This window comes from Rosa chinensis, chromosome 2, assembly GCF_002994745.2.
Source record: "Rosa chinensis cultivar Old Blush chromosome 2, RchiOBHm-V2, whole genome shotgun sequence".
NCBI classification, from domain to species: domain Eukaryota; kingdom Viridiplantae; phylum Streptophyta; class Magnoliopsida; order Rosales; family Rosaceae; genus Rosa; species Rosa chinensis.
Window position 1 is genome coordinate 25,085,949 of NC_037089.1, and position 22,065 is coordinate 25,108,013.

Sequence of the window (22,065 nt, forward strand, 5' to 3'; positions counted from 1 at the left end):
TCCAAATCTCCGCCACACTTTGAGCATCCGCTGAACTATTCAGCCACCGCCGGACTCGTCGGTCTCCGCCGGACTCTTGAGCACCAGCAGCAAAACCTCCGCCCACCAAGACAATCTCCGCTTGGCAACCTCTGACCAAGCTCCTCCACCGAGCTTCTCCTTTGAGTTTCACCGCCAGGCCTGGCAGCTCTGCCAAGTCCGACAACAGCTTCCGCCAGGAAATCCTCCGCTGACCCGAGCTTCCTCCGCTAAGCACCATCAGCGGCACTTTCCTCCGCTAATCCCCGTCAGTGGCAACTCTCCCGCTAGGCTCGATGGCTTCTCGTGCTCATTCTCGTTCACTCATCATCATCGACCTCGATGTCTGCAGTTCCAGAATGTGCAGCGGCCACCCAGCGGTAACCCAGCTGTCCAAGAGCTCCGCTCCGATGGACAAGGGCCTCCGCCAGCCAAGGCTCCGCCGTTCAAAAGCTCCGCTAGCCATCATCACGGCCTCCGCTGAACTCTTCAGCTGACCATGCTCCTCCACTGGCCACCACGCCCCACTGGGAAACTCACCGCCAAACAGCCGCCGTTGGAATCCTCCGCTAAGCTCTGGACACCCAGAAATTACTCTGGGCACCCATTCCATCTTCGAGCAGCCTCTCAGCCGAGCTCCGAGTCTCTGCCGAGATCTGTGTCTCCGCTGAACTCCAAGTCGCCTCTGAACCCCGAGTCTCCGCTTTCTTCGCTAAGCACCAACCTGCAACCAGTGGACAAGGCCCAGCACCGCCGGTCGAATACTTCGCTCCGCCAGCTCGTTAACCCGCCAAAAGCCACCGCCAGCCCTTGTAATCCTCCGCTGCAATCCTTGAAGACACCCTCTTTGCTTGCAGTCATAGGCAACGCAGGGCCCAAGCCGACGCTATCACCCCAACGCCGGCAGCACTCACTGCAGCGCCAAACGATGTCCTCCGGGGGACAGCCTTCAATTTGGGGTGTCAGGCTTCAGGCTTCGAGTCTTTATGGCAGAGCTAAGTTTCCCTCGATATATACTTATCTCCTTACTAATGCAAGCATCACGTGATTCTGCTCTTTGCATGGTTTGGGCGACACCTGCCTGTACTGCTGCACATACAGTTCACATATATGAATGTTTATGTATGGCCCACTTATGCCGCTCCCATCAGCTGTGGATGCATTTGACTCCTGTTAAGCTAAGTTTCAAGTTAACAATTATATGTTTAACTCATTTGCTATTTATCTCCTAGAGAAATGTGAACTGTGCATGCATGCTTCCACTTGACATCTAGTGCGTCATAAAGTCTTAAATCTCATGACTAGTCCTATCCACAATTGCAAGTGATAGCATGAGCTATATGTATATATAGCTATATCTATATTCCTATGATCCAAGTTGATTAACAGAACATGCCCACGTATGAATTGGTTATGGAAGTCAACCATGCATGTTTGGCTAGGTCCAAATTGCGAACTACCATGCATATATAACATGCTCACCCCTAATTTTATTGGTGTCAGAATCGCACACGGTGACATGCTTCTTTAATATTTCATTGCCATATTGAAATTCATATTAGCGGCACACAATCAAGAATGCCATTTGTTGTCGACTACAATTTTGCATTTACACTATACTTGAAATTTCATCAAAATATATATGCAAAATATACATGCAAGATACTTGTGTCAATTTTACATACTCATGTACTAATCGCCTATTTTGTTTCAAGGAGATATAATCACCGATCACATTTCCAATTAGCAAAATCACCACCTTTCGACTAAGGTACTTTGTCGAAGCAATGGACCGTCACGCTCGGCCAACTCCACTAACCTCAAATCGGCATAAGATAAGTGCCTTCCTCTTATCTTTACGCTCTTACAATTTGAGCTACCGCCGATGCCATGACTATACATGTCTCCATGACCCTTAAGCATGTCTACAAAATGTTATTAGCAACTTTACTACAACTACATGCTACACACATACATGCTTAAATTCAATTACTTGTGACATGCATCTAGAAGCTTGTGACACTTACGACTTACTAAAACATGCTCGGATAAACGACTTGTTCGGGTTACGACTCGCTTGGGTATCGAGTATGGCCACGACTTGTGCTTGGGCCACGCCTCGCATGCTCGCACAACCCCTACACACTCAATTACACCCAACTTGCTCAAACAACCCAACTTGCTCGATCATGTCCAACATGTTTTACTTAAGCCCCAAGTTCACAAACGCTTCATTCTATGTCACCGGGACTACTCCCACAAATTACTTTGGACACCCATTATACTTGCCACTATCTATTGTGCGTGTTATATGGCCATAAGATCCACATATACAACTACCAATATTTTACATGTTCATACACATTAATGGAATATTGAGTTCTTCTACCGTTTGTTGCTTGCAACAAAATGAATTCTTTTCGCATTCCATTAATACGAGCGGTAACCAATGCAACGAGCATTCTACATATGCCTGTTTTTTGTCTTTGTTGTGCAGGTTTACGAGTCCCTTCTTGCTTACGGAGTTCGGGGACTTGTAGGGGCTCCATACCACCCGCTTACTTATGCTTGGTAACTTCGTGATTATAACTCCCCAACCAAGAAGCTCCTCTTACTTGGGGACTTCGGGGACTTGTACATACCTCCAACAATATGGAGTATTTACTACATCACCAAGCATAAGTAACACCCTCTTTGAGACACCCACAAGCCATGGTGAGGCCCAACCGAGACATGCATCTTGTAGCCCTATGTTCAAGCTACGCTACGGTATCCGGAAGTCGCAAATCCGTCGCTGGGAAGCCACCTTCCCGGCCTTGCCAACATGCCCTCACAAATAGGCTTTCTAGACTATAAATAGTTGTTGCTTGTCCCACATCGAAAACCATGTAAAGGAAGAGCATTCCTTCACCTATAAAAGGAATGCCTCTTCCCACTTCAACACGATCCCATTACATCTCTTGTAATCTTGTTAGGCCGCAAGGCTCGACACACTAGTACACATTCAAGTGGACGTAGTTTCCCGCTAAGGCGGGAAGCGAACCACTATACATCTTGTGTCAATCTCTCTCTCTCTCTCTCTCTCTCTCTCTCTCTCTCTCTCTCTCTCTCTCTCACTTATCGTTAATTAGATCCCCACGGATCCAAACATTAACAGCTATCAAAGTATCATCCCTTCTTTATCTCTCATCAAACCTCATATCAAAGTCCTTTGGTTAATTGTTACACCCTTGATTTGAAGTTAGCACAAGCCATAGTGGAAAATGTAATCAGTATTGAAAAATGTAATTAGGGGTGTAAGAATTTGGGGATAGCGCTATGGCAAACAAGAATTTTGGTGGGCTGGTCGTTGCAATGGAGTCATTCATTCAAATGTCAGGAGTTTTGATATAGATGAATAATTAAATTTGAAAATGGATTGAAATTGCTGTGTTCAGTTGCATAGTAAGCTTCTGGGCATATTGTTTATGTGTTAAGAATCATGATTTTGACATGTTATGATTGGGATTGTTGGGATGTTGAAGTGCACATTAGGTGTTCGAGATAATGCTGAAGAATGATAGCTAGACGTGATTCCTTGGCTTTGGGTCATTCTTTCTTATTATGTTGATTAGTTCCTTGGCTAAAATGATGACAAACTGAACTCTTCTTTAACTCGTTTTAGTTTTTCATTAAAAAGAGTAGTAGATACTGATTGTCTCAACAAAAACCATTTGGTCATTTGGTCTTTTTATTTGGCAAATCAAAATCACGAACTTATATACTTTCAATGCAATATAATTCTTAGACCGGAATCATTCATCTCATAGTTTCTAATCCCATAAGAAGATAAAAGCATTCCATTTTTAAATTTAAGACGTAAATTGGATGAAAGTTCAGTTCAAATGTACTGAATATTAAACCCAAAATTATAAGGGAACAAACAACACTTGTTCAGCTAGAAAATCAGTGCAACATGCTCTAAGCTACAATTCTGCTTGTGAAATTGCAACCTCTCCCCAGCCTTGACCAAATGGTCATTCTCCATGCTTGCTGCTACTTCGGATTGTCTCTGCACTCATACAATGTACACACATATTTTTAATAAACAAAAATAAGAATAAAATGAATATCAGTACGGAAGAGAAAGTCATGCCAGATGAACAAATTGAAACCTACAAGCATTGCAGCGAGTAAAAAGAAAACAAAACCAGATAAGGAGATGCGTACCTTCGAAAACAGAGTCAGTAAATCAGTCACTCAAATAGTAACCAAAACCATCCTCAAAGACAACGATCAATATTAGAACTTAAAATTCTGTAGCAACGTTATTGGATTGATGGAACAAAGGATGCTGGGTTTGTTGCAGAGGTGTAGAGAAAGAAGAAGAAAAGAAGAATACGGATCGACAGGGAGGAGCAAGAGGTAGAGTGAATATGTTCTTCTGTTCTTCGTAATCAGCAATTTTTATTTTATTTTATTAAAAGTTAAAAATAATAAAAAGAGAGACTTAACAGTGTTAAGCTCTGTTAAGTTTAAGGACAAGTGTCGCAATATAAGAGCAGTGACAGAATAGGGATATGGATTTTGGGGACAACAGATTTCATTCCAAGATACGGATAACACTTTTAATACAAGGATTGTGATTACTGGGTTCTTCACTTTTTCAAGAAGTAAATTGCGTGGGCATAGACCAGCATGTTTTGATGTGTAAAATGATTGCATTAAAATGTTTTGAGCTAAAGGCTAGAATATATAATACAAATATAAAAAAAGCAAGCAGAAATACTTGTGACACTCAACTGTCATTACATAACTATCATTACATGAAACTGACACTCTATACAAGCCTATAACTAGATAAAAAATTAAACAATACGTATTTACCCTCGCCTAATCTCTTTGGTGAAATTGCATGCAAGTCTTAACAAACTATTCTTGAAAAGTCAATACTGATCGAGGTACTTATGAGGATAAATTTGTGGTTATAGGTTTCCAGTAATAATGATCTAAAAATAAAGACTAGACCCAAAATTAATCGAAAAAAATTACATAGGAATGACATTGTTGTGACTGACTCAATAATGGTAGCAAGACAACACTTTCACATTGAAATTGTAGAACTAATGACTTCGATGTGAGACTTTGATCAATACTTACGAGTTTAGCAAGGAGGGATCTCAACAATGGCATGATTTTGCCTTAGGATGAGGTTATTTGGGTATTTGGTCATAGAGATGATCTTAGCATAGAGGGAACTTGATCTTTAGTTTGAGGTTTCGTAGGTCATTTTAGGCTCCTTCTCCTAGTATCAACGAGCCTTTCATTTATAATAGTGTTGGAGGGAGAGAGGTTGTGGTATAGATCGAAAGTTTTGAGAGAAACCTCCTGATAATTCGTCTAGGTGTGTGGCAAGTACGTTACTCTCCCTCCTATTGGAAGGTATCGACTGTCTAGACCCTTTCACTAAACAAGCCTGTGTTTGTGTATAAACCTCTACAAAATAAGTATGTGTCTGTGTTGTATCACGAAACGATCATTACAATTAGTTTCAAGTTTCTCTAGAGGCGCAAGCCCCTGCTTTGTATTTTTTTCATACTTATAGCCTTTTTATAATTCTTTTTGTTCTACCCTGTTGATGTCATAGTTTGGTCCAACAAATGCTTTTGACTTTACAACTCAGTCCAAGTAAGACGCGTTAAAATGTCAAAGAGTCCACATAAGACTCTGACCTTTCAACGCACTTACAGATTTCATCGAGAAAGAAAAGTAATCTTTAGACAGAAATAACCATGGCTAACAAGATGCCTAACTTTGGTACTCCAAGTCTTTAACCTTCAATCTCTATCCTAGGTCTTGGATGGTTACCAAGTGATTGACTCACCATCTTGGATGGTAGGACCAGAGCATATCATAATCTAACTATTTGAAAAATCTAGTCTGAAGGAATCAAGAGCTTCAACCCCCAAGACTTAGAAGCCTTGACTCCTAATTAAAGATAGAACAAAATATTGTTTAGTCTCTATATTTATAGGGTCTCGACATATCAGTCCCTAATGTTTCAATTTCACTCCCTAATGTTTCAATTTCACCTAAAAACTCCCTAAACTCTTCAATTTCACCCAATTGGTCCTTGCTGTCAACTTTCTATCAAAAGGTTCGTCATCTTGCTTACGTGGCATTCCTTTTATGCTAAAATGACTATTACACCCTTAATTACTTTTTTTAAAATTTATTTATTTAATTTTTTTTATCTTTTCTTTTTACCACTTGTTCTTCTCCTCTCTCTCGTCTTCATCCTCATCTTCACTACAATCTTCAGCCACCACCAACCTCCGCCTCATCAATCATTCTCCTCATCCGATCCACCTCCCTTTCTTCCTCAAGTAACCACTTAAATTTGTTCTTTGGATTGCATCAAGGTCGGAAATCAACAAAGGAAGACCAAAAAAATCGATAGCAACACAGTTCCAATACTACCAGAACAATAATACAAGAGCACAACACCAACACTACTTCGATCGATCTAGAATTCCATTCAAATCTTCAATTCAGTTAGTTAGGCTCATAGGGAACCAAGTGATGATCAAAACCATCAGAAACAGCTAAAAATACCAAATCGCTTCCGTGCACAGTGGCCAACACTGCCCAAAATATCAAAATCTCCTAATCTCAACCAAATTCAAATTCAATTACACTGAGAGGTAGAGCTCGAAAAGTACACAAACTCTAATACCTGAGTTGAAACTAAAGGTAGCCAGAAAACATGGAAACTCATAGGAAAATTCAAACATCTTATCCTCTTCGATTATCTCTCTTGGCTCATCATCTCAGCAAACCAACACCATAGAAACGTTGCTGACGTTGGGAGAAAGCTTCTAATATAGGTCCGATATCACGAATTGGCCGGAATCATAGATTTTTCCGCAAACTCGAGAACCTTTGGGGCTTTATCTTACTGCTGTCATTGCTGTTTTGGGGAAAGGAGTACCGGGCTCTGCTTCACGCTGCCGAGAGGAAGAGAACCTCACCAGTTTGGCGTCTAGAAGTGGCCGAAAACTAAAGCTGTGATCGGTTCGTGTCGCTGGAAGGAAACAAGGCTCCGTCCGAGGTCGGAGGTGTGGTAGAGGAGGTGTAACTGGACAGAGAGGAGGAGGTCAAATTGGAGGGAGAGCAAGTCGAATTGGAGAAAGGGGAGGTTGAGTAAGAGAGGGATGAAGTCGAATTAGAGAGGATAAGAGATCAGAGAGGAGGAAGAGAAGGCCGAAGAACAGAGACATGGTGGAAGAAGAAGTGGTAAAAAGAAAAGAGAAGAAGAGTAAAGAAAAAAAAATTTGGTTAATGAGGGTAAAATAGACATTTTGGTGTGAAAGGGATGCCACGTCTGCAAGATTATTGAGCTTTTAACGGAAAGTTGATGGTAAGGACCACTTGGGTGAAATTGGAGAGTTTACGGAGTTTTTATGTGAAATTGAAATGTCAGGGACTGAACATCGAGGCCCTATAAGTATAGGGAGTAAACAGTATTTTGTCCTTAAAGATAATAGCAACAACCTTCAAGGCACATGCAGTCATTATGAAGAGACATGGTGGCGACAATTAAGGCCAAATCTCACCAACTATACCAAGTGTTAAGCCTTGACATGAACCATGGTTCTTAGTCATGGCCCAAGAGTAATTCAAGGAAAACAAAAGCTCAGATAACTGACACCTGTCTACCTACTTGTCACCAATATTATTAGACCCATTTCTTTGAGTGTTAGTGAACATAAGGTAAGGGGATGACATCCTGACTTTTAGGAAGATCCCATGCCTACCTTTTCCATCTCAACCACCCTTTTTGACAGGACCGGCCCCGGATTTTACCTTGAAATCCGAAGTGGCCCTGCGGGGCCCACCTTAAAAGAAATTCTACCAAAAATTTGGCGGAACTTCCCCTAAAATAGGCTACCCAAAACCTGTAGAAAGCATTTACACTTCTAAATCAAATCATCCTTATACTTCTGGAGCCACCCTGCTCCCCAACTCAACATCAATCTCCAATTCACAAAATACAAACCTCAACTTGAAAAACATAAATCCCATAGGTAATCAGGGCAATTCTAATAGAAAGATAAATAAGGACAACCTAACTCAAAGGCAAACGCGGAAGCCATGCTGTTGACTATGCCTCAACTCCGTGTACGCCCGACCTCACTAATTCGCCTGCAAACTGGGCTTTTGAAACCCGAAGGGCCCAGGGGAAAGTATTGAAAACACGTTAGTGTGAGTGTACAAAAATAAGCAATTTTAAACAAAAGAGATTTTATACTTTCCCACATTTAATTTATAAAAAAATCTCCCGATGCATGCACTGATTTAGGGAAACGAAACAAAACGAGTTCCGCTCAAGAAAACCGACTAGCCCTGCTAGTCCCAAACAACTGAAAGGAAGGATGGAAACTCCGATACTCAACAGAATAAGACCAGCCCCGCTGGTTAAACGGAAATCAGACTAGGCCCCGCTAGTCAAGTAATGATAGGATATGGGGAAGAAATATCACCATACGGGTAATGGAGCCTCCCAGGCTCTACCTACCCTCGACTGCCACTCACACATAGATTGTGTGAGGAGGAGAACTAATAACCTCAACTTCCACTCACACATAGATTGTGTGAGGAGGAGAATATGACCTCGACTGCCACCCACATGAGGAGGAGAATAAATCACCTCGACTGCCGCTCACATACACAAAGTAAGTGAGGAGGAGAATAAGATACCTCAACTGCCACTCACAAACACAAAGTCTGTGAGGAGGAGACCAAATCACATGACCCGCGTATGGTGAGGAAAAATCATCGAAAACCAGTAAATCTATGTAGCTTCCCCACATTTCTCACGAGACAGAAACCATGTATTCAACGACGTGACCCCGCACGCCAAGATTACTCTCAATCTCAAAATAAATAAGTGAGAAATAAAAATATATCGACGGCGTGTCCCACACGCCCAAAATATTCTCAAATCCATAACCGAAACCGGAAATTAGTATAAACAAATCCCATTTCCAAAAATCTCTCAAAATCTCCAAGAAACCAACCAAATCCAAAATCCTTAATTAGGCATTCCCGATGCCAAAACCGAAAGTCAATAAATAAATGAGAAAATCCAACTCCATGGAAACTCATCTCGAGAATCTTCCAGGAACTTAAATCGGCAATTAAAAATATACTTAATTCCTGAAAATTACCTTGGAAATAAGCAATTTGTCAAATAATATTATAAATCATAATCAACCTTTAAAACTCATTATCGAGAGCAAATCCACGAGATAAACCGAGATCGAATTTCCGAAAATCAAATCATTTGCTCAATAAGTAATATGATTAAAACTAGAGCATTATTTAAGAAAATAAATGCATGCATCAATATTTAAAAATAAAAGTCCACTCACAGTACTATTCCGACGATCACGCATTCGTCTTCCGTCATCGAGCAATAGCTCGGTATGTCGTCATGTACACAATTATATTCCGTGAATAATTCTTCAATAATTTAATACGATTCCTAAAATCAATTCCTCATAATTACATCTCCCATTCTCCTCGGATTTAGCCCAAATTATACCACTAATACCAATTCGTTAATTTAAAGGTTTCAAGGCAGAACCGAGAGATATCCGACGGTCGGATTCTCGTAATTCGATAATCGAAACCCTAAACTTCAAAATTTCTAATTAATTCCAAGTTTCTCCAAAAATTACCAAACTTCACATACAAGCTCTACACAATTTATAGGATTTAATGGGCTAAAAACCGGAATTAAAACACTGCCCTACACGCCTCCACGCGCCACCGGCAACCACCTCCGATGACCACCAAATTCAGGCAGCACCACCTACTCATCTAGCCCAACGTTTCTCTCAACTACAACAAAGCCAGAATATGCCTAGAACTACCTCAACAATTAAGGTGAAGATTATACCCGAAATGTGAACAGTGCCAAGAAATTCAAACCTTCGATTCTTCCTCCACGCTGCAAATCGTGGCTTGAGGCTAGGGGCAAAATGATCCTTGCCAAAAACCGAACCTTCGACGCCGGTTTGGTGGCCGGAGATGGCCGGAAACGGAAGATATCGGCGTTGACCACTTCTGCTACAGTGAAACTTCAAGGACCCGATGCGTCATTTTCCAGCCAAGTCGCCTTGAGTTACCACCGTGGGGAGGTTGGGTAGGGGTAGAGGAGTCGACCGGTGTTGGTTGTTCGCTCCCAGGTGGTCGGAAGAGGGAGATGGCCGGAGTTGCAGAGAGAGCCGAGGAGAGGAAGAAAAACGCGGGAGAAAGAGAGAAAAGAGAAAAAAAGAAAACTTACCGGCCACAGTAACTTTTTCAAATATATACTACTTACCATGAACAGTAATTTTCACATTTTCGCTTATAACTTCCACATATGAGCTCCGATTTTTACGTACCACATATCCACGCGCTCGGTTTAACGTCCCCTACAACTTTCATGAAGAACATTTTCTCAAATTTTGACCCGAACAAAAAGTCAACTTTTAGGGCCACTAAAAGTACTAAACCGAAAGTAAAAGTTAAGGTAAAGGTCATTTACCGTCCAAATGACTAGTAAACCGGTGAATTCAGGTTCGGGACGTTACACTTTTTCTATAAATACCCAGCCTCCACAAGGCAGAAAAGGGGATGTTGCAAAACAATTTTGTCTATGTTGTCAACTTGATTATCTGCACATAAGAGAAAAGACAATCGAAATCATTGGATGAGAGAGGACCGGTGTGGTACCATCCAAGGGGACTTCGACGGTCAAATCAGTCTGATAATAAGAGTGTTTAGGGTTTGTGCGGAGTAGTTCAGAAATTTGGAATGAATTCCTCGGTTAGATTTTGACACCTCCAAATGGTGAGAAAAGGGTGTATATATAATGACTATGCAGGATGTAAAAAACCTAGAAAGCAAATAACCCTAATGGGCTTGTCATGTTGTCCAAGCTAAAATTTTTCGGAGTGAGATAAGGTTTGAAGAGATCAGATCCCTTTGGAGGTTTAACAGTAGTAGAGGTTTAGGCAATGTTGCCTTCCTTACTTAGATGAGCAGACTTAGTGTGTAAGTCACCACATGCTCAGACTCATTCTGGAGTCTTCTAGTCCGGATTGGACAGACTCGAATAGGATTGGCTTATTCCACATGGATTGTTGGGTCTTAGCGTTGGGCTTAGATTATTCAAAATGTGATGTGGCATTCGTCGGTTTAATCCTTTCGGAGCCTAGAGTCGATCGTTCTGGAACCGTGTTATTTTTAGGCTCCAAAGGAGACTTCAACACTCTCTCTTCTCTCCTAACACTAGCTATGTTAAAATACATATTGATGTGCTCATATTGTCCTATATTTCTATGCCTCTTAATCTTGATCTAGATGTTGAGTTTTCTTTATTTATGATTCATTTACATTATTTTAGTGTTTTTATAGTTTGTTTCATAGAAAGAAGAAAAAAACTAAAATGAGCTAACTAGGATTGAAAGGCAATGTGTAATCCCAAGTCCTAGAATTTGCCAATGCAAAACATTCAACTTCACCGAATTCCTGGGAAATTCTCATACCGAATCTGTACTTACATAGGCATTTGCAAGCATAATTAGCTATAATGAGCCACGCTCATGTTACCGCCAGCGGTACTAACTCCCGCTAAAGGAGTGACCTACGGGAACACAGCCAGGCAGGGTACCGCCTGAGCCCCGGCTTACAACCAGATCACCGCTGACACGCCGCTCAAAGACAGCATCAGTAGCTCCAGAAGATGGGGATTGAAGCACATCAGTCCCACATCGAAAACATGAAGAAGATCAGCTCCTTCCTTACCTATAAAAGGTTCTCTCTTCTCTCCTCATTAATTACGCATTCAATACTTACCTACTGTTACTTTGTCAACATAAATACATTGACTAGCTTAGGCATCGGAGAAGAGAAGACCGCCCAGCGCGGTCTCCCTTTGACGCCCTCTGTATTTTACTTGACAGGTAGCAGGAATTCTGAGTATCATTGGCAGCGATCCGCTCAATAGGACCAGCGTTAGTAGACGTTTAGCTACCGCTGAACTTTAAACATTAAAATTGGCGCCGTCTATGGGAATCCTTGAACAAGAGGCCATCCCACCACATCCACCATGACTAACGGTAGCGGGGGAAACGCTGAGGAGCAAGCGGATTAATCCTCCAATCCCCACCCCACCAACCCCATGATCAACGTTAATCCAGCGGTTAACGTTAACTGTGCACTATTCAACACACCAGTCAAACCTAGCGGAGAACCCCAGGCCAGTTACCAGATCCTGCCAACTCAAACTACAGCGGAGGTTCAGCCGAGTGGCATCCGCCCTCCAGTGCAAGACCTCGCCGCTATGTGAGCTGGCACTAGCGGACCTTCACAAGGCGAATTGTGAGCGCGAGCAGGAGCGCAGAGAAAAAGCCGAGGCCCAAAAGCAAGTGGCCACGCTGATGTCAAAATTTGACGAGCTGAAGAAGGCGCTGGAAGATAACGCCCACCCAGCGCAAAGCGAGCAGTCGAGGAGCACTAGGCGCAGTCAGCCCATCACCGGCGGACTGGTACACGGACCAATCATACAGATGCAGGTACCATTGAACCCACCAGAGCTACGAGGAATGGGACCACCTCCTCAACCCCGACTAATGTTGGAGCAGGAGGCGGAGTCATAGCTGCATACTAGCCGCTCGACAATCAAGGCCAGAACCAAGGGTAATATGCTTGGCCCTAGGCGAGAGCTGGTTCAGCGGAGCATCCAGAAGGGACCCGATGGAGACACAACTGCCATAATACTAGAGCGGATGCAACAATTAGAACAAAGGCTAATCCGGGCTGAGGCAGGCCAAATCCACTCTTTGCATCCAGACCAGGACCATTCACCAACAGGATCCTGCATGCCATCCCCCCGGTGCACGCAAAGACACCAAAGATGTCACATTACAGTGGCATGACTAACCCCTTTGTCCATATGGACACCTTCAAAAAGGTCACCAATAACAAGGGCTTCGATGACCCCACCCTCTGCCACTTGTTCAACGAAACGCTGGATAGTGAGGCAATGAGTTGGTTTTTTGAGTGTTCGCCAGGGTCCATTGACTCATTCCATGCACTATCAAATGCTTTCCTCTCTCGGTTCATACTGTTGACGGCCGGACACCATAGTACAACTCAGCTATTCAACCTCAAGCATGGGGCGGAGGAAACATTGAAGGCATTCGTTACCAGGTGGCGAGCGGCAACATCCCAATGCCGCGATCTTGATACGACAATGGAGCTGGCAGCTTTCAAGCAGGGACTCCTCAAGGTGCCATTCCTCTATCACCTCAATTACAATCATCCCAACGCCGCTTACGACCATGTCATGAGCGAGGCTGTCATCCATGCACGGGCAGAATTCATTACATATGGAGAAACCCCCCTATCACCAACACCTATAAAGTCCACCCAACCCTCCGCCAGCCATCAGGAAACCGCTAGTAAAACCTCGGCTGCACTGCCAACCAATAAGAAGAGAGAGTGGCAACAGGGCAACCACCAGAGCAAGCGGCAGAAGGACCAGCATTACAATAAGGGCAACCGCCCATTCCATGGGGATAACCGTAATAAACAGACGAAGTCATCCCAGCGGTATGCAGGGTTTACGGTAATCACGACCTCGTACGAGGAAATGTACGACCAGTGCAAGGACCAGATCCCGCCACCACCCCCAATGAAATACCCAAAGGTAGGAAATCCCAAAAACACTGGCAAGTGGTGCAAATATCACGAGGACAGCGGCCACAACACTAGCAATTGTAACGCCCTCAAAATGACCATTGAGACCTTATACCGAGACGGGAAGATGGAACAATTCAAGGTACACCAACCACCTCCCGTGATCGCAAACATTGAGCCCTTGGGCCGCATCAACACCATCGACGGTGGCGTTCCAATCACCAATATGTCTCACAGAGCAAAGAAGTGCTATGCACGTGCCAACCACCCCAAGGAGGTGTGCAATATCAGCTATGAGAGGTCCGTTAAGATCCCCAAATCAGGATGGGAGCCCATTACCTTCTCAGAGGAGGAAAAGCGCGGAGTACATCTACCCCACGACGATCCATTCTTGATCGACGCCGTACTCGATAAATGGTCAGTGGGAAGGATCCTTGTCGATAGCAGGTCCGCTGTAAATGTCATCTTCAACAGGTGCTACGAAAAACTTCGGCGGAACAGAAAACTACTGCAGGATCATGAGCCATTGCTTAGCTTCTCCAGTGACGTCACACAGCCATTGGGTTCTAACTATATGCGACTGGTTATCGGCGCCAGTCCACCAACGGCGGAGATCCATACGGAATTTATCATTGTGGACTGTTTTAGTTCATACAATGCCATTATTGGTCGACCGGCACTTAACAAACTTAAGTTCATCATCGCTGGGTACATGCTCCTCATGAAGTTCCCCACTCCCAACAGAACAGGCTATTTGAAGGGAAGCCAACAACTGGCACGAGAGTGCTATTCCACAACCGTGGCACGATCGGCACGCTGCCATGAAATCCTAACAGAGAGAAATCATGCAGCGGAACAAGATATCTTCGAAGACCCCAGAGATGACGAGAAGAAGTATGTGAAAAAGGAGCCCGTCAACCCGGAGACATCCTTAAGGGTTATCAGCATCTCTAACAAGCAACCTGAGCGGACAGTCCGCATCGGTGCGTAGCTAGACCCAGAGGTAGCGACTGAACTCACCCAGTTTCTACGTGACAACGCCGCCGTCTTTGCATTGCCCTACGCTGACATGCCAGGCATTTCCCCCTAGATCATCACTCATAAATTAAGTATCAAACCATCTGCCTACCCTACCAAGCAGCGGCGGAGGGCCTTTGATGAGGAGAGATACTGTGCTATACGAGAGGAGGTTGCCAAGCTCCAGAGCACTGGATTCATTTGCCAGGTAAATTACCCTCAGTGGATTTCCAACTTGGTCATGGTCAAAAAACCCAGCGGAAAGTGGCGAATGTGTGTGGACTTCAAAGGCCTCAACAAAGCGTGCCCCAAGGACAGTTTCCCACTACCTCGCATAGACCAACTGGTCGATGCAACCTCTGGGCACGAGCTACTCAGCATGATGGATGCCTTCTCCAGCTACAACCAGATCAAGATGCACCTTGGTGACCAGGAGTGGACCTCTTTCACCATCGACAAGGGCCTGTACTGCTATAATGTCATGCCTTTCAGTTTGAAGAACGCCGGTGCAACTTACCAGCTGCTGATGAATGCTATGTTCACTGAACACCTGGGAAAAATCATCGAGGTCTACAAGGACGATATGTTGGTCAAAAGCATAAAGGCCAGCAGACACGTGGCAAACCTCAAGATAATATTCACCATTCTCTTGGACTACGGTATGCGCCTAAATCCAGAAAAATGCTTCTTCGGCGTCACCGCCAGCAAATTCCTAGGCTACATAGTCAGTGAACGGGGCATAGAGGCCAACCCTGACAAGGTGCAAGCCATCCTCAACATGAAGGCCCCAGAATGGAAGAAGCACGTTTAGAGTCTCCAGGGCAAACTAACCGCCCTCTCTCGGTTTATCTCCAGACTCACTGACAGATGTCTCCCATTTTTCAAAGTCCTAAAAACAACCCACAAAAAAGTCATCAACTGGAACCCAGAATGTGAGGCGGCGTTCCAGAGCCTGAAAGAATACTTGGCAGCAGTTCCACTCCTCTCTATTCCTGTGCAGGGGGAGACATTATATATATACCTAGCGATATCACAGACAGCGGTAAGCTGCGCCATTGTCCAGCGGAAGGGCCAGGATGAGCTCCCCGTATTCTATGCCGGTAGAGGCATGAAAGTGTCCGAAACAAGATATCCACCCCTGGAACAGCTCACTCTTGCACTCATCGTCGCCACTAGGCACCTCTGCCAGTACTTTCAGGCCCACATAATTCATGTCTTAACGAATCAACCGCTGAGGTAGGTAATGCAGAACCCTGAACACTCGGGGCGTCTCAGCAAATGGGTTATCGAGCTCAGAAAGTTTGACATCGATTACAAACCAAGAACTGCCATGAAGGACCATGCGGTGGCGGATTTCATTGCTGAGCTCACCGAGCGCCAGGATGAACCCAACATAGTGGCAGAGCCCAGCACAACAATGATAACCGCTGAGGAACTAGCCCCCCAACAATCAGACTGGAACCTGCACGTGGACGGCTCCACTTGTACCAAGGCCAGCGGCGCTGGAGTCATCTTGACAGGGCCAGGGGGACTGAACGTGGAATACATGTTGAAGTTCAATTTCAAAGCCTCAAACAACATGGCGGAATATGAAGCGCTCATTGCTGGCTTACTCCTCGCCATCGACTCCCAATTAGTCGTCAACCTGGTCAACGACAGTTTCTAGGCCAAAGACTAACAGTTGGCTGCATACTTGGGATACGTCAAGACGCTCCTAAAAAAATTCAAGTTTCACACCATCACACAGATCCCCAGGGAAAAGAACGCCAAGGCTGATTCCCTAGCAAGACTAGCAACCGCTCAACCACACCAAAGTCCAGTGGACACAAGGGTGTAGTGTCTTGACAGGCCTAGCATCACAAAAACCCTAGCGGAAATGTTCAACATTGAGGTCAATCCCTGTTGGATGAAAGAGATCATCAAGTACAAGCGCAATGGAATATTTCCAGAGGACAAGGTTGAAGCCCGACAGCTCAAGCGGAGAGCAACCCGCTACAACATCCAAAATGGCAAGCTTTACCGCCAGGGGTTCACCCACCCCAACCTCCAGTGTCTAACCCAGAGGAGGGAAAGGTCGTGTTGGCAATGATACACGGCGAAGAATGTGGCAACCACTTGGGGTCCAGGTCCTTGGCCAATAGCACAATGTGACAAGGCTACTGTTGGCCCACGCTCGGCGACGACGCCAGGAGGATATCAAAATCTTGCCACAAATGTCAGCAATTTGCTAATCTCCCACATGCCCGGCGGAACCACTGTCGATCATCATTGGCCCATGGATTCACTCAACGTGGGACCTTGACTTGATAGGCAAATTCCAAACCGCCAAAGGCCAGTTCAAATACATCATTGTTGCCATTGACTACAATAGCAAGTGGATCGAGGCAGAACCACTAACGGTAATAACCACCGCCAAGGTAACTCACTTCCTCTGGAAGAACATCTACTGCCGCTATGGTGTCCCCCACCCTATCTTCACAGATAACGGTACGCAGTTCAACAACAAGGAACTCATATCTTTCACCGCTAACTTGGGCACCAAGATGAGTTTCGCATATGTCGCTCACCCCCAAACCAACGACCAAGTTGAAGCAGCAAATAAGATAATCAAGAAACTGCTAAAAAAGAAACTCGACAACGCCAAGGGTTTATGGGCGGAGAAACTTCCGGAAGTTCTATGGGCCATCAGAACTACCCCAACTTCGGCCACTGGTGAAACACCATTCTGCATGATGTTCGGAACTGAGGCCGTCCTACCCATTGAGGTAACTCAACCTACCGCCACTTCGACTGCCCCGAGACCAACGGCGAGGGCGTCAACCTCGACAGAGACCTCCTAGAAGAAAAACGACACAAGGGTCAAAGCCCGGAACCTCCAACTGGGGGACTGGGTAATGAAGGAAGTTATTCCACCGCTAACGGCACTCCGCCCAACTTGGGAGGATCCATACAAAATAGTGGAAATCACTAGCCCTGACACATTCCACCTGATGGACAAGGATGGCGTCACAACGACCCACTCCTAGAATACTGAACACCTTCGGTATTACTACAAGTAGTCATGCCGCTACCCTAGAGCATCTTGACTTAGCTAAATTTTTGACTCAATATTTAGCTAAGGGAAGCTACCCAACGGGTACAACCCCGCTTTTTGTAAACGCTGACATATTAGCTATCAATGAAACGAGGAATTATTCAAACCATTGTCGCCAAGTCCAAGCACAAGAATCACCTGGCAACGCCAACAATATTAGGCGGACTATGTTCTCTACATCGTGCACTTGGAACAATTTTAATCCCTTTAATGTTTCAATGAGTCACAAAAGAAAGACAAAGGCCTCAGCTGCAATTCTTTGGCGTCGGTTGTTACTCGGACTGAAGACTCGTCTGGTCAGACCCACAGGTGGTAGGACTCAGCGTTATAACGGTACCATCCTCTCAGGTGTGGGCAGCCAAAAAGCCAGCACGGGAGACCTCGGATTGAGTAGGAGGAGGGTTCGCTGAGAATCTTCCGCCGAACGCATACCACTCTCACCGCTACCTGAGCGGGCACCTTCAGCCTCAGCGAGAACCACATCCCTAGCGGGCGGTGCATTCTAACTTGACGGCCCGGCAGGCTGGGATGCCTTGACCCAATCAATGGCGGCCTTTTGGTTTAGCAGTTCCACATTTGACATGGCACCCGCCTTCACTGCCTCAGTCATAGCCTTCTTATACTCCGCCGACTGCTTGAACGCCTCCACAGCGGCGGCCACCGCGCGGTCCCCCTCAGCTCCCAGATGAGCGACCTCGGACCTAGTGGCAGTCTCCCGCTGAAGGATCTCAACTTTCTTACCCTTGGCCGCCACGCGATTCTTCAGCAAGACTATATCTTGCTCTAGTTGGGAGACTAGTTCATTCCGCTCCAGGTCCCGCTCAATGGCTAGCGCAAACTTGCCACGAGCATCCGCCGCATCATAGTCTGCTTTGGTCAGCCTTCACCAGTCTGTCTTTAGCCTCCCCCAACTCCCTCTGGAGGCCCTTCACCTCTTCCCTAAGCTCTCGCTCAACCTGGGGCTGTTTAGACGCCGCTTGGAACAGTTCTTGCAGCCCAACCGAGAGGTGTCCAAAGGCCGAGCTGAAGGACGATTGGTTAACAGCGGTGGAGCGCACAATCCCCTCTAAACCGCCAAACCCGAGCCGCTCACAGAGGTGATAAAGAAATTCCCGCTCATGATCGGTCAGGAACTCCGCGTACGCGGTAAACGAGTCCAACCCGCTCGCTTGCACCTCCGGGTCAGCAACCACGGGCGCCTTGGACAGAGCTTGTCGTGCCCTCTTCTGTTGGCGAGACCCGATGGTCTCCACGTCGTCTTCTTCCTCCTCGTTATCGAAGTCATTCTGGCGTCGCCTCCTCTGAAGCACAACTCTTATGGATCCTGCCAGCGCAGACCTCGACCCCTTCAGCGGCTTGAGCCCCGCAATGGTCACTGACTCCATCGGCGGCACCACTCTCTCCATCTTCAACCCGCGCCGGTTAGCAGGCACTATTTCTTTTGGCTGCACAGTTGTGGAAGGGACCTTACTCCCGCCGGCAGCCCCACAACCCACGCCAGTTCCCGCCTGAATAACTGGCGAACCATCAGCACCAAGGTGGGAGTGAAGCGGCATCGGTAACATCATCGGCGTCTTGGATTGGCTCATTGCCAATGTCTCCGGGTCCACAACTGTATGTTGGGCCGCCAGCCCGAAGGCATACATGCTCTCCAGAAAATTATTGATCTCAGCACGGTCCATGGCTTTCTCAAACGCCTCACGACTAGCTTTGTTGCCTGGCGGAGAATCTAAAAAAAAACAGCGAGTCAGCCCGACGATAACCAGACTAAAACACTCATCAGCGGAAGATACTTACCAAGAGCTCGTATCAACTGTTGATCGACCAACAGCTCCCACCCGGTAAGTAAGAGGAGCTCTAGCAAATTGCCGTTTTGCCAGCAGCCGCGGATCCTTGCCAGGCGACACTCCTCTTCGCGCGTCAGATTATAGCGCAGCCCCGCTACATACAAAAAACCAAGTGGTCAAGTACAACAATTATGCAAACAAAAGTCAACTCTTGCCGGCGGCAGACTAACAACCTCGGATAGGTTGGAATTCCGACTTAATCTTGAAGGTCGACTCTCCATCATTGGACACCGCCTGGTATTCCCATCCTACGGTGGCAACACAGTAGGTCCCCCGCCAGGGTGACATGGAATCCTTTACATTTTCGATTAGCTTCGGCGCTCCTTGGTGGCGGCTCAGATTCACTTGCCCGCTGCATCCCTAGCGCTTCACATACACCAACTCATAGAAGTGTAGCACCTCCACCATAGTTAGACCCTCGCAGCCGGACAGGCGCTATAGCGAGTTGAGCGCCATCAGCAACCGCCACATGTTAGGGAAAATTTTCCCAAAGGCGAGGCCAAACTCGCAAACCAAGATTTGGAGGTTGGGCAATAGCGGGAATGTCACGCCTTGGTGGAAGATCGCCTCATGCACTGCGGTGTACCCCGCTGGTATGATCGACGCTCGCTCGTCCTTCAGCGGTGGTCGCAGCTTCACCACACCCGGTAGGAAGAAGACCTGCTTCACATTGTCGACGACGGCCACCGTCATCGGTCCTCCAGCCTCATCGACTGCTGTACCGTCACTGAGAACCCACGCAGACTCAACTTCTTCCCCACCAGTCTCCTTCATCCCACCAACGGAGCCGCTCGCAGCACTGTTGCCGCCAGCCTTTCCTCCCGCCTATCACGAGCGGCGACATCCTCTCTTACCTTAGAACTCTCGGGTTTACTAGTGAGACCCATGCCAACTTCCCATGGTATGGTCTGTAGCGGCACGATGTCTAGCGGGTCGGACAGTGAGATTCCTGCATGGGTAGACAGACGCAACGAGTCAATAAACACCCTATCCGCCACGTTGAAGGACACGTCAGACTCGGAATCCTAACCCCTCGAAATCTCTACGACGCTAGCCATCCCCAGTTAGTGTATACAAGATCTAGGCTGTCCCTATGTCAGTTGTACCCAAGAACATCAAGAACAATTTCCCAGAAACTACCAAAACAAGAACATAACACATTCGTACAGTCAGCCCAGATTTGACCATCTAGGAAATCCCTAAAATCCCATCTCGCTATCAAACACCAAAAATCACCCACTTCACATCCTCATACCATGTCAAAAAGAACAGAGCACCCCAAATCGAAAACCCAAAAAAAATAGACGAAACCAAACACAAGTTCAATGGAACAGGGGTGAAATTCGGGGTACCAACTTTAAAGATGAAGGCTGTGGCGAAATCAAAGGTGTGTCTCTGCTTCAGGTAACTTTTGTGCTTTAACGATCAACAACTTCACGAAATACTGGCAGTCCGCTTCTCAGAACACAGGGCCAAGCTTGAAGACGACGATAATAAGCAAAAGTTACAAAGTGTCAAACCTACAGATTTCCCCCCATTTAATGTCCGCATCAAGGTAATCTTGACCGTCCGCTGAAAAACGACATCGCACCACAATGGTACACGTTCCCCACAAGCGCACTTACTCTCTGAATTAACCGAGGTAACGCCTCGGTTACAAAATCAATAATTACTCGCATTAATGATGAGGTGACGGGCGTGCTGAAGAGACGTTATCACGCACGCTAATCCAATACATGTACGCCACTTGTCAGGCACCATCACACGAAGCGTCTGTCCAAGATAACCATCGAAAAGGAAAATCAATCATCAGAACACTTAGCAAGTTAGTCTCCGCTAGCGGAACTTCTCCCTTTCCATCTTGCAAGCGAGTTAGTCTCCTCTAAGCGCAACTCCGCTAGCGGAACTTGTCCCTTCCCATCTTCCAAGCAAGTTAGCCTCCGCTAAGCCCAACTCCACTAGCGGAACTTTTCCCTTCCTATCTTGCAAGCGAGTTAGTCTCTGCTAAGCGCAACTCCGCTACCGGAACTTCTCCCTTCCCATCTTGTAAGCGAGTTAGTCTCCGCTAGCGGAAATTCGCCCTTTTCCATCTTACAAGCGAGTTAGTCTCCGCTAAGCGCAACTCTGCTAACAGAACTTCTCCCTTCCCATGTTGCAAACGAGTTAGTCTCCGCTAAGCGCAACTCCGCTAGCAGAACTTCTCCCTTCCCATATTGCAAGCAAGATAGTCTCCGCTAAGCGCAACTCTTCTAGCGGAACTTCACCCTTTCTATCTTGCAAGCGAGATAGTCTCCGCTGACCGCAGCGCCATTCCCCAAGCTATCGCCAGGCAGGCCCTCGTAACATTGCAGGCCACTA